Source organism: Crocuta crocuta, unplaced genomic scaffold, assembly GCF_008692635.1.
Source record: "Crocuta crocuta isolate KB4526 unplaced genomic scaffold, BGI_CrCroc_1.0 scaffold299, whole genome shotgun sequence".
Classification (NCBI taxonomy): Eukaryota; Metazoa; Chordata; class Mammalia; order Carnivora; family Hyaenidae; genus Crocuta; species Crocuta crocuta.
This window is the reverse complement of record NW_027532747.1, coordinates 1559996-1573846: the sequence shown is the minus strand read 5'-3', so window position 1 is coordinate 1573846 and position 13851 is coordinate 1559996. Positions and strand designations below refer to the sequence as shown.

Below are 13851 nucleotides of genomic sequence, written 5' to 3'. Positions count from 1 at the left end.
TTTGAGACACAGCGGTAGATTGGCAAAGGATAAGCGCTCTCCAGGATGGTCACACACAGCACTGAGGAGAGAAAGAAGGGGAGAAAAGGGTACCTAACCAAAGAGATTTAAAATCACATTGGGCAGGGAAAAAAAGCTGGAGTTGGATATTTAGAAGTCAGCTAAGGCTGACGTTTATTCTTTAGCTAATTCGATTGTGCCTAATTATCTCGTTGCTTTGCAATCCAGCCTTCTCCCAACTTTTCTCTTTTTGTTCTGATGTCACTAACCCCAGAATGTTCTGTCATTGGATGGAAGAGTAGCTCAAGATGGAGAGGGGTATGGAACGCGTAAGAAACAGCATTTTTGCACACCTAACCTAAGGCTTAACAACACGGACCCCCTGCGGCTGACACAGGTGGGGGGTGAAAAGGGAGGCCCCCAAGCCACATGGCCTGTATCTGGGATCTGGTTCTGCCTGCCGCAAAGGACCGTGTGCCACTGAGCAGCCACTTAACCTCTCCATGCCTCGGCCTCCATTTCCACATCTGTAAAATGGAGCCAGTAGCATCATACCTACTCTTTGTTGAGGACAAGCCAGTTAATACATGGCAAGTGCGGGGAGCCATGGCTGGTATGTAGAAAACACTCGTTTATGCCCTAGGATCCATACAATCGCAGGTGAAATCTTGTTGTCAATCACTCCTTAGTATGATCTCAGAGCTTTTGTTGATCGAGAATTGGGCTGTATGAAGATGGATGAGATTGGAATTCCTTCAGCCAGGCACACAGGCCTCTGGTCCTGGGGTGACCCGGCACGGTGACATTTGCTAACATTTTGGGAGATTTTCCCCCCACAACCCTCCCACGAACTAGGGTGATTGTTCCCACGTCGCAGAAAAGCAGACGGAGGCACAAATGTGGTAGGCGATGTGCCTGCACAGCCAGAGTAACTGAGCCAAGACTCAAGGTCCCCCTGCCCGGAGCCCAGCCGTCCTGACCACAGACAGGGCACATCTGCGCTGACAGAGCCCACCGCGCTCACTGCCCGAGACCTGACTGCAGAGCTCTTGGGATGTGAGACGCCCGTGAGCGAGAACGGCAACTTGCACAAAGAGCTGAGCCACACGCATTGTGAATGCCCCTCCCGTGAGAGCCGCACGGGGAAAATCAAGGGGCAGACGGTCCGGGGCCCGGGCAGGAGCCCGGGTGAATTCCTCCAGGAACTCACAGAAGGTGGCCTCGGGGACGGAGCCCCGCCTTCTCCTTCTGGGGGTGACGCACTGAGGCCCAGAGAGAGCAGGGGCTGAGGTCCCCAAGAACCACCCTGCTGGGGGCTGCCCAAAGGCCCGGGACCCGGCCAGGCGCGGTGCCGGGGAGAAGCCCGGAGACGCCCCCCGGTCGGCAAACGGGAGAATGTTCTCCGCTCTGCACTGTTTCCAGCACACTGTATGCCAACCATCGAACGCTTCTGCCCATCTGCAGAAAATACATTCCTTCCACAGGGGGTGAGAGCTGGCTCCCTGCGTTAGCAGAAGGCCCTCCTCAGCACCTCCCCCTGGCTCCCCCGGCTCCTCTGCCTTCACCCTATATCTGGAATTTACATAATCGCCGGCAAATAAGATGAGAAAAGCACGTTGTCTCACAACGGGCATCTTCTTACTGTGATTATTCTCAAGGAACATCAGCTTCTGATTATAGAGATTAGTCAAAACCGTGCTTCTGTTGATTGTGAGGTGGGACCGATTTTTTTTTTTCCTTTTTAACAAGAAGAGCTGTTGTTTCGGTGACAGAAAATTACATAAAACGGCGCGTGGAGGGAGACGAAGTTTCGGAGAGCCACTTGTCAGTGCTCTTGGCAGCGAGGCGTTCCAGCCTCTCTGCTGTTACCTGCCCTGAAGCTGAGGAACGTTTCACCGCAGATGCACCACTCGCTTGTGAAAGGACTTGCAGATACCCATGACTTTAGACACGCGTGTGTGTGCGGGCTGGGGGCGGGGGAGGGGGGTCTGCGCCGTGGAAGTGATGCCCCTACAGAAAGATCATCTAAGTGATCTTTGAACGGAAGAGAAGCTCATTCATTCCCAAGGGCTTTGGCTGGGGCCCCAATCGGGGAAGGAAATGTCTACTTCCCGGGCAGAGGGAGGAGCGCACTCAGGGCGGATGGAGCACACTCTTCGCTCAGGTGCATTCAAGTACAGAGTCAGCCGAGCAGAGGGGCTCTGGACCCTCCTTCAGAATCACCTGCAAAAGCCTCTAGGTCACCTGGAAACAGCAGCCACACTCCTTGTCCCTGGAATGACTCTGCAGTTCCCCACAGGGGGTATGCGGCCACCTAGGGGACATTCAGCAACATCTGGAGATGGTTTGGGTCCTCACGACTGGGGGAGGTGGGGAGACGGAGGGTTTTCTACTGGCATCTAATGGGCGAGGCCGGGGGGCAGCTACATTTGCTACGATATGCAGCACAGGCCCCCACAACAAAGAATTATCCCCAAATGTCAGACGTTCGGCGGATGAGAACCTGGTCTAGCGGGTCACAAATCACGTGAGATGTTTAATGGGGAACCACAGGGGTGGAGGGGCTACACTCAAATCCTCTCCCACCCTGGATGCCCAGTAGGAGGCAAGTGCACGGCGTCCATCGTCCCTCATGATGGTCCACGGTCGTGAGGCCGTTTCAGGGAGAGTTGAACAAGAGCTGAGGCAGAACTTGTACCATTAGAGCTGCATGTCTGAATTGAGTGAGAATTCCTGAACAAGACAACCTCTCCCCAAAAGGTAGACATACAAACTCCTGGGGCCGCAGAGAATATCGCCAAATGCCTTTGGATGTGATTTCTTCACAGACTAGTCTATATCCCAGCTGGTAGATCAGGAGGAATCTGATGGAATACGTCACAGCCTTCTTCCTAGATGCTCTCTTAGGTTGTGCTAAAGTGTGACTGGTACTCAGGGAAAGAGCAATAACTACTTTAGGAGACAATGTTCCATGAGACCATTTCATGACCTTACAGCAAACCAGTTTTCTTTCTTTTAACATGTTGGAGTGAGGGGCACCTGGGTGGCTCAGTCGGTTAAGTGTCTGACTTTGGCTCAGGTCATGCTCTCACAGTTCATGAGTTTGAGCCCCGCGTCGGGCTCTGTGCTGACAGCTCAGAGCCTGGACCCCACTTTGGATTCTGTGTCTCCTTCTCTCTGCCCCTCCCCTGCTCAATCTCTCTCTCTCTCTCTCTCTCAAAAATAAAATAAATGTTAAAAATAAAATTAACATGTTGGAGTGAAAAAAAAAAAGCAACTGAACTATGTGCCCCAATCCTCAAAGAATTTCATCTGAGGGGCGTGTGGATGGCTCAGTCGGTTAGGCAACTGACTCTTGATTTGGGCTCAGGCCATGATCTCATGGTCGAGGGATCGAAGACCAAGTCGGGCTCTGTGCTAACAGTGCAGAGTCTGCTTGGGATTCTCTCTCTCCCTCTCTCTCTCTCTGGCCCTCCCTCGCTCTCAAACACCCTCTCTATTTCTCCGTCTCCCAAAATAAATACATACACTTTAAAAAAAAAATAATTTCATCTGGGCTCCTCTTACAACAGGATGTTGGCAAAAGTTTTCTGCAAAGGGTCACATAGTAAATATTTCTGGCCTCGTGGGTCACGCGACGCCTGTCGCCACTGCCAGACTCTGGCGCGGTAGCTTGGAGCCGCCGGGTGACGCAGAAATGAATGGGCTTGGCCGTGTGCCAATAAAACTTTATTTACAAGAACAAGCCGCGGGAGGGGCTTGGCCCCAGGACTGTACTTTGTCAACCCCTGTCTTGCAACATGGATTTCCTGAAAACAGTGCATTTAGGCAAAAAGAGCGGGGGAAAGTTCAGGAAAAGCCACTACGGAATACCAGCCGTCACCCTCACCGTCTTACTAGAGCAGCCGTGGTCCATCCAAGGGGACCGAGGGGCCGGCAGGCGGGGGGATTTGAGGGGCACACGGGAGCCCCAGGGGAAGAGGCGCTCTGAGCACGTGGGGTAGCAGCCTGGCGCTGCTGCTCTCCTTGCTGTGCTCAGCTCCTTTCCTTGCTGCATTAGCGTGGGGAGGGAGGGAAGCATCAGGAGCCTGCTAAGAACAAACACTGTCCCCAGAGCTAATGGGCGCCACACACCACACCAGCGACCAGCCACACCACGGTGGCTCCACGCAGGGGCACCGCAGAGGGCTCTCTCACCGAGAGGTGAGGAGGCTGGAGAGGTGGAGCGGTGGCCAGTGGTCAGCACCCACGGCTGGGACTCAGGCTGCGGGCCAGGGCCGAGCGTCCAACCTCGTCGAGAGCCGTTACCCTTCCTCTCTCCTTCCCCCTACGCCTCGTCAGGGTAGTATCTACAAAACACTGATCTTACCGTTTTTACTGATTCTAGGAAGTGACCCATCAACTCCTGAACTCTAATGGTCGAAGGTCCTTTCTGGGGCGTTCACTCCAGTGGCCGGTAACCATTCTCAGGTCCAAGGAGGAGGTCATCACCGCACCCAGCAGGTGACCCCTGCGGCTGGCCAGAGGGGCGTGGGCAAGGTGCCAGTCAGCAGCGACCACTGTGACTGTAAAGGCACCAGCCACCCAGGTGGGTTTGCAGTTTGCCGCTCACAGGGCCTGCCTTGCCCACAGGACTCTGAGCTCCCGGGGGCCGAGACTGCCACCAATTTATCCCCCGGTGCCTGGCAGTTGGAAACGTCCAGAAAGCATGGTGAGTGCACACATGGGTCTGTGGGAAGGAGACACAGCTAGGTTTTGGGGGAAGAGGGAGGCCAGAAGGGACTTGGGAGAGGCGGGAAGAAGCAGGGCAGGGTGGGGTGGGGTGGGCCACCAGGCCTGCCTCCCATCCCGTCCCAGAGCGTGGACCCTGTGTCCCCAGTGGGGCCTCTGCCAGCCAACCTCGCCGTGCTGGTCTCTGGGAAACCACGCCTCGCCTAGCAACAGCCGCTACGGGGTGCGCTGTCCTGATCCCCCAACAACAAAGCACCAACTGCCTGCCGCTCCGGATGGCGCTGCAGGGAAAGCAGGTTTACATCAAGGCCAAGCCAGGAGACGATCTGGGTTTTCAAAACCGGAGTCGTGGCGCGTGAGACGGCCAGCCTGACCGCGCGGGGCGTGGCTCGAGCCCGTGGCATCGTCGGGATGAGCCTCCGGCCCACGACGGCCCTTGTTCCCGAGATTCCTGTTGCTTCTATTGCCATTCAGCTGGGTCAACATGTGCCTGTAAATTCCTCCCAAAAGGGAAATCATAACAGCATCAGCAGCCCCAGAAATGACAAACAACTCAAGTATGGAAAGGCAACTGCCAAGTATTCACCAGCACTCATATTGCACCAGAAAGAAAAAAAATCAGATAAGAAAAATAAACCGAGTTGTGTGCATATTTCCTCAAATATGTATCGCATTTCGTGGTTCCTTCCAGTCTTCAGTGTAATGAATACAGCCATTTGTCAGGGGTCACGGCCGGCAGCCCTACGGAGTGGTCTTGGACTGGGGAGACGTGCTGCTCGGCCCTCGCCCTTCTCGAGAGCACAGAGTGGTGCTAAAAGTCCAGAACGTAGAGCCACGGACATTAATTTTCCCACCAACCCATCGGCCTGTGTCAGCATCTCTGCCACATCGCACCGAGTTGGCACTATGTATTTGCACAACGCTCCGTCGTCCTCAGGTGGAAGATCCCAGGGTGACGTCTGGACAGCAGACGGTCCGAGGGCAGGGACAGCTGTCTCAGTCACCTACCCTCCCCTTGTTGCCACAGCTCAGCTCCACGGGTGAAGAGCAGCGGGATCAGAAGACGGGATCAGCTACGGAAGCCGAAGGCCAAGATCCGTGGAATGGATGCTGCTCGGGGAACTCAGGGGAGGCTGAAGAAGCCACACTTTGCTCAACAACACGGAGCTGGCCGGGGCACTAGGGCCTCTGCCAACCTCTGGAGGCCACTCTTGGCATGGCCATAAAAGCCACAGCCACAAACACGGACACGGCAAGGAAAGAATATGGTGAGAAACCAGCTCGCCTTTGCTTCTCAGACGCCTCAGAAGTTTCTAGAAGGTCATTGTCCTAACCCCTGAAACGAGAGGCCAGATTCCTCTGGCATTCAGGGGGGAATCACGGCTGAGCCGTGGGCTGGGGCCTGAAACCTAGTCCCTGCCTTCGAGGTGCTCAGCCTCCAATGACTGACACCAGGAATGGGCTCCAGGGAGACCAGCATGTGACCACTGTGTTCTCGAGTGGCTGAGGCAAGGGCTCTGGGACCCAGAGGGACAGGGCCTGAATCCACCCAAAAACACCACCGAGAACAAGGCCTCCCCAAAGGAGACCCAAGCACTCTCCATCACGTCTCTCTTCTTCCTCCCACGTGTGCACCCCGTGAGTGCTTCCCGTAGTGATGTGGCTGACAGGCACCCTGAGTGGTAGTGTGCCGTAGACCCTCATGGGCCCTCAGGAGTCACAAGGGGTCTCCCCGCCGCAGAAGACAGCATCAGGCACCCTTTCTGCTTAAAGGGAAGGAACACATTTCCCTGAAGAACCCGAAGCCTGCTCTCGAGGCGAGAGAGGAGCTCCCCCGCCCCCCCAAACCCCCGGCCTGGGGCCGCCGCGGCAGAGACAGGGTGTGGCCCTGGCCCACTTTGGCCACCAGAGAAAGGACTTTCTGCTTGGTGACAAACGTTTCCGTGGAGTGGCGACCATAAAATCCCCCAGGAGGAAGGACGTGGAGCTGGTGAGAGATTCAAATGCAAGGTCAAGGTTCCTCTGCCGTCTCACCTGCATTCACCAAGTGGACGGGCTCCTCCACCATCTTGCACTAACACCGACTTCTGGCCTCCTTTGTTTCCAGTCATTTTGCTACATCTTTTTAAAGGAATTCTGTTCTCTTTTTAGACCTGCTTACATTTAAACCCACTTAACTTTCTGTCTGAGCCTCTGCTCCTTCCCCACTGGCACCTTCCTCGAAGTGGAGTCGGTACTGCTTGTTATAAAGTTGAGGGGGACAGGGGCCGTCTCCCCTGTGCCGTTCGGTCACAAGGTCTGTCGGCACTGAGGTTTGCAGGCCTGATTTTTCTTTGTTCAGTCGGCCTCATTCTTACCCACTCGGTTGAGTATACAAGAGAATATTTTCAGAATCCGCACAGGCTATTTCGAACTAAACAAGGGCAGGCATTAGGGCAGGTGATAGTTAGCAGGTAGCGACAGAGACGAAGGTCACCATTTACAGAGCACATGTTAGTTCACCGGCTGCGTTCCATCGTCCGTCTGCCGGCTACCCGTGCTGGTCCGCTCGGCAGAGAGGAAACAGAGGCTCAGAGATGTAAAGTGACTCGCCCACATCACAAGCGGTGACAGGACCAGGGTTTGAACTCACGTCTGAGCCCCCAGTCATCCCATAATCCCAAGCTGTCCTCGGTGAAGGTGTCATGCAGCAGAAGTTCCCTGCATTCGGCCTCACTACCCCTGAAGCCATCCTAATACTGTCTGTTTGGCTCTAGGACAGGCGGCCTTCCTCAGAAACGCACGTATCTTCACAGGTAAATCAAAATTAACTTTGCAAGCCCCCCTGACTTGACCAAAGACACCCCACGACATCAGCAAAGCCAAGGTTAGGAAGACCAGGTCTACCAAAGCGATGGAGCCCCTCTTGGGGACCAGTTCCCTTGGGAAGGAGGCAGCCTTCCTAGTGCTCACAGCCCTGGACTGTGGGCCGGGCCCAGCGGGAAGGCCTGGGGTTCAGTTCGCCAAGGTGGGTCGGACGGGGGGCATGGGACACTCTGGCGCAGGTGCCTGATGTGGCCCCTTCCCCTCATTCACTGAGTTGTAGACAAAACAAATTAAATAAGCATCTCCTTTTCTAAAAAAAGTTTTTTGTGTTTACTTATTTTTGAGAGACAGAGAGAGGGAGACAGAGTATGAGCAGGGGAGGGAGACACAGAATCCCAAGCAGGGTCCAGGCTCCGAGCTGTCAGCACAGAGCCCAATGCGGGGCCCGAACTCACAAATGTGAGATCACGACCTGAGCCAAAGTCGGACGCTTACCGACTGAGCCACCCAGGTGCCCCTGCTTAAAGTCCCACTGAGCACGGGTACAAAGGAAGAACAGACAAGCAAACAGTGACAGCCCTGAAGCCACAGCCCCCCCCGCCCCAGAGCCCCCCAGCTAGCTGCACATGTCCTTGCAATTCACCTCAAAGAGTAAATGTTTTCAAAGCAAAGCCAATGGGCTTATTTGCCACCCTTTAACTGGGTGACACCCAACCCCCAGAGGATGTTATCTTTCACAGTCTGTGAAAAAGAGCCAGACTTTCACGCAGACTGGTATTCTGGGGTCCAGCCTCCATGTTCTCAAAGCACCCCAAGTCCGCCAGGGTCAGGTCTGGGAGGGCTGCCTCAGTTTCACTGTTCGCCTGTTTTGCGGGTGTCCAAGTGACTGCCCCCGAGGGTCGTCCTAGGACTTAATCAAAACCATGTTAGTAGATGGTTAGTACTCACCAATCCCACTGACCAGTGATGACCGTGAGTTGGTTGGAATCAGCCCATTTCTAACCACTTTGTGTCAGTGTCTGTTTTCCAAACACCGTGTGCGCACGCACGTGTGTGTATGTGTGTGTACATGCACGTATGCATGAGGGGGACTCATACTCAGTTAAGCCCCCAGAGAATTGGGGCCACTTTAGACACAGAATGCTATTTAATTCTCCAGTGCAAGCATAGGTCTCTAACAAACTCACTAAATGAAAACTACACAAATATATTTTTCTGTGGTTTCTTTTTTCTACATATTACATTGGCTGATTATTTCTCTACGCAATGAATGGGTGTTTGTTTCACAATTTTTCAGAGGCTCAGAGGAGAATGCTCCATAACCCTGACATAATGTCATTTTTAAATGGGTAAGCAGCTTAAAACTCCGCCACAAATTGTGGTTTCTCAGGTATTTATGGTTACTCATAATAGGTAATTCATGCACGATGAGCAGAGAGCTGCATGCTATCGAGAAGAGGCGTGCTGTCCGTGACAGCAGCACCGCCACCTGCCCGGGGCAAAGGGCTAACAAGTCTGTCCTCAGGTACCAGTTCATAAACGCAGAAGCCAGAATTCATCTTCATTGTACCGCACACACAGCAGACGACTTGTTTGCAATGACATCACCCAGTGGCCTTTAAGGATTTGATTGCACTGGCACTTACTGAAAAATAAGTGGTTGACTTACCTTGAATTTTTGCCTCAGGACGTGGCCGAATACAAGTTAGAGCCAAGTATAACCTTTTTAAGGAAGGCTAAATTGAGACAGAAAGGCCAGGATTTTTCTCCAAGTGGAAATGGAGATTTATTGTTTAAGAAATTGCNAATTATTATGTTTATCAGGGTAAATAACCAATCTATGAGTCATATGGCTCTACATCGCCCTGTCCAGGGTCGAGAGAAACATCACAAATTAAGCAGGATCTGGAAAAAGCTTTTGGTGTGTTCATGACGCCTGCGGGGTGAGGGGGAGGTGCGGGGGTAGGGAGATTTCAGCAATCACCTCAGAGGGAAATTCGCCTCTTCTTACAACCAAATCCTTTCTGGTATTTCTAAAATGAAAACTAAGATTTTGTCAAAATGTCACAGAGCCCGGCTAACAAGATCAACCCAAGACAGAAGTAATTGGGCAGCTGGTCTTCTCGACAGAAAGCGAGAATGTAAGCAAACAATGGTGTTATTCGTAGTGGGTATTTATTTCCAAGCTCGGGCTGTGAGAGGAGGTGCGGATGATATACAATTTTGACCTATAAATGTGCTTTAAGAATCTATCAGGTTTTCAATGACTACATTTCCTAATTGTTATCAAGTTTTCATTATGGACCAAAAAAGGAAATATTTGAACAAAATACTGGTCTCAGGACAAAACTCCAAAGTCTGGTTGCTTTGGTTCATAATGTCTCACGAACGGTATTTGAAAAGACAGTGGCTAGCTCTTTGATGTGTTACGGAGTGCTGTAAATTTCTTCTGTCAGCTTGCAGTGGAAGGAAGAGCCCGTTGGGAACAACCTATTCTTTCCAGAAATGTTTGTGCATATTCACCCACAACTGGACACACAGGTGGAGACTTCCGGCATCTCTACGTTCCTAAACACGCTACGTGGACCCAGGAGCAAAAAGGGCACAGCCTGTACAGATCTTTCTATAATTTAGTGATAGACCGACTAGGTGCTTTGTGGCGGGGGAAGGGGAGGTATTTAAGACACTTAAAAATACTTTTAGGGGCGCCTGGTGGCTCAGTCGTTTGAGCGTCCGACTTCGACTCAGGTCATGATCTTGCGGTTTGTGGGTTCGAGCCCCGCGTCAGGCTCTGTGCTGACGGCTCAGAGCCTGGAGCCTGCTTCCGATTTTGTGTCTCCCCCTGTCTCTGCCTTTCCCATGCTCATGCTCTGTCTCTGTCTCTCAGTAATAAATAAACATTAAAAAATTTTTTTTAAATATCTTTAAAAAATTAAATTTAAGACATTAAAAAATATCCTTAAAATCATTATATCCGAAAGCCACAGAATTTCATTTGCCATCACTAGAGACTCACATATCCTTAAGGATGTGATGATGGTTCATTTTCCGTTGGTACTGGGTTGAATCATGTCCTGTCCCACTTAATTCATGTCCATCTGGAAGCTCAGAGGGTGACCTTATTTGGAAGTAGGGTCCTTGCAGATGTGATTATTTAAGATGAGGTCCTACTGGACTCGACTGGGTCCTTGTAAGTGGAGATGTGAGTTGGGAAAGTTTGCTTCCCTTCCTGAGCGCCTCTCTGAGCCCTCACGTTACTACCACACATATAGCACTCCCCACGCCAGGCGTGTGCGCTTTTTCCCACACCAGGCAATTCTCTGAGGCACCAGCTCGGTGCCCCACGATTCAGCTCAATTCTGACACTAACCGGAGAGAGTGCAGACCCCACAGGTTAGAGGCGCAGTCCCACACGCGGGTCCCCCGCTCCAGATGCCAATCAAGAGTAATGATCCTACAGGTCACTCGCAACTTCTATCCAACTCGGCTATAAATCAGAGGCTCCACGGACCCTCTCCTTGGATTCGATTGTTTGCCAGAACAGCTCTCGGAACTCAGGGACACGCTATGTTTACTGACCAATGACATAATAAGGTATGTGATAAAGAACGCAGATGAACATGCAGGCGCAGAGTCACTTAGGGCAGGGTCTGGGAGGGTCCTGAGTGCAGGCGCTTCTATTCCCACGCACTTGGGTCGCATCATCTTCCCAGGACATGTGGGTGCGCACGCCTACGTGAGAGAGCCTCCATAAAGATCCCCACGGTATGGGCCTTGGAGAAATTCCAGGTTGGTGAACCAGCCCCCGTGCAGGAGCCCACAGAGACTCGCCTCACAAAACACATGCCTTCCTATCACGCAGGAAATTCCAAGGGTTTAGGAGCCCTAGGTCAGGGATGGGTCAAAGACCAAACACTAGAACAAAAGGTGCTCCTGGGCTCTTATCGGTTAGGAAATTCCAAGGGGTTTAGAAGCTCTGTGCCGGGAACCAGGAGCAGAGAGCAACATACATATTTTCTCTTATTTCACAAGGAGACAGATGCAGAAGCTCAGATACACAGCGGAAGGAGCCACGTGACTGCAGAGGGAAGGAGGCCGAGGTCGGAGTGACGTGTGTCCAAATCGAGGATTGGCCAGGGTCGCTGCCACAAGCAGGAACCAGAAGAAGCAGGGAAGGCTGCTTCCCCGGGGCCCTGAGAGAGAGAACGGCCCTGCTGACACTTTAACTTCAGACTTCTGGCCTCCAGAATCATAAGAGAATAAGTTCCTCTTGTTTGAAGTCACCCGATTTGTGGTCATTTGTCACGGCGGCCCCAGGAAACACGCTGTCGAAACATGTCTTTTAGCGACATGATTTATCCCTGCTCCCACATTTGGACAAAGACATGAAACTGTGTGGTATGACCGAGACCATCCGAATCTTCTGCAGTGCGTGGCCTCCTCGGTGGCATATTTAGAATCCCCCTGCCCAAGCTGTCCCCCAACCCAATGAAACCAGAAAGTCTGGACGTGGGACTAATGCATCAGTGTTTTTTGATGCTCCCTGGGGAAGTAGCATGGTTTTCTAACAAAACCACGGGATTCAGGGGCAGTCAACTCTTGGTTTGATTTCTGGCTTCGCTACCTACTAGCTGTGTCCCTACACAAGCCACGTAGCTTACCTGATACTTGCTTTTTCGAACTGACAATGGAACTGTAGAAGATAGGTCTTTTTAAGTATGTAAGAGATCTAAAAATGCCAGACTGGGGGCAGACATCTGATAAATGCCACTTCTCTTTCATTCTCCTGACACACAGAGAGGCAATTTAGCAGGATGCGTAGAAGGCCAGGCTCTGGAACAAGACTGAAGGCAATCAAATTCTGACTCCATCACTGACTGGCTGTAAAACCCCGGGGCCTTGCTCTGTGCTCAGTTTCCTTATCTATAAAATGGGGCCTTGGAGAGTCATTACGAAGGTAAGTGGGATAATAAGATGATTTGATGCTACTAAAGCACTTAAACCAGTGTCTGGCACTGTAAGCATTCAATAAATGTCAGCTTGTATTATAGACATAATCTGGTAACACTCCACACGCCTCGCCCTTGATAATGTGGAATTCCGAGGGGCAGGGTTCTACACCACTTCCCTTCCCAATCAGAAGCCAAGTGATGCATGCTGAAAGAGCCGGATTAGACCCAGAGTCCAGAAACCTGAGCCCTGAACTCAGCTAAGATACCACGGAGTTTCTGTCGCTTTCCCTGTTGCCCGTTCCAGAGCCCGATTTGTGAAAGGAAGGGTTTAATAAGCTGATCTCTGTGAACCTTCTAACATCAAAAAAAAAAAAAACAAAAAAAAAACCCAAAAACCTGTGATTGTCCAAATATTATCAAGTGATAGATGGGATTTTGGAGTGTGTTTGGCACACAATCCCAATGCTTTTATGGCATTTTGAGGTTAGGAGTCACAAAAATCTGGTATTAATAAGGAATCACAGTCTGTTTTATTACAGCAAAGGACAATCCTGGACATTTTTTAAGGCGTTTCAGGCCACAGGTACTCAAATCCACCACTGGTGGACTGCTGACCAGACCCGGGAAAAGACATCAGCTTCACTGTACCGAAGTTTCAATCCTAGGAAGCTGCCCTACGTGGGAACATTCATCCCTACAATCTCTCTAATGGGCGATTAGGTAACATGTACCGATGAACTAAAAATACCCAGTCATTACAGTTCTAATAATCTATCCTGAGGAAATACAACTAAAGTCGGCTTTCTCACGTTTGGGGGATTAGCAGTTAGACAATCCAGTCGGTTCATTACAAAGTCAGTTAACTACGGAAATCATACACAATGGCAAAAATACACAAAAAGATTTTATTGTAAGTTATTCCATGTGGATTCACTCATCAATCTTACAATGAAGGAGGGAGGCTGTTCGCAGAGTTTCGATCTCTGATGGGAATCCCCTGGTACCTTTCTCACACAGAACACACCCATACGATTCGTGTTCTTCATTGTGAGCCGGGCACAGACTCAAAGATATTTGGGTATCAGTGTGAAAACAGACTCCTCTTAGAGTTCACATTTTTCCTCTCACATAGATTACAGGGCCTGGCCCATAACCTTCTTTGATAGCCATTCCCTTATTTCACTTCATTGAGTCTCCCCAGAGCATTCAAGTTCATTTGCAGAGTTTTTGTAGAAGCAACTTCTCTCTTTCGTTTTTTGCACTCATGTTTCATAGGCTAGTAGTCCAATCAGAAATCACAACAACAGGCATGAACAGGTCTGAGAATAAACGTTATTAGCTGTTGGGAAGCATAGACCCCCCC

At 51.2% G+C, this 13851-nt stretch overlaps 1 long non-coding RNA gene across 2 annotated transcripts in view; it reads left to right on the top strand.

Annotated features, from left to right (window-relative positions):
- The window catches only part of LOC144245535 (uncharacterized), a 14373-nt gene extending 2554 nt beyond the window's left edge, over nucleotides 1-11819 (top strand). Inside the window, exons 2-5 of one of the 2 annotated variants that reach the window (XR_013339283.1) lie at nucleotides 4388-4503; nucleotides 4633-4711; nucleotides 10997-11130; nucleotides 11569-11819. This is a non-coding gene — a long non-coding RNA (uncharacterized LOC144245535). Of the gene's footprint in view, nucleotides 1-4387; nucleotides 4712-10996; nucleotides 11131-11568 lie in introns of both variants that reach the window. The other variant, XR_013339282.1, reaches the window with a different exon arrangement.
- The last annotated feature ends 2032 nt before the right edge of the window (nucleotides 11820-13851 follow it).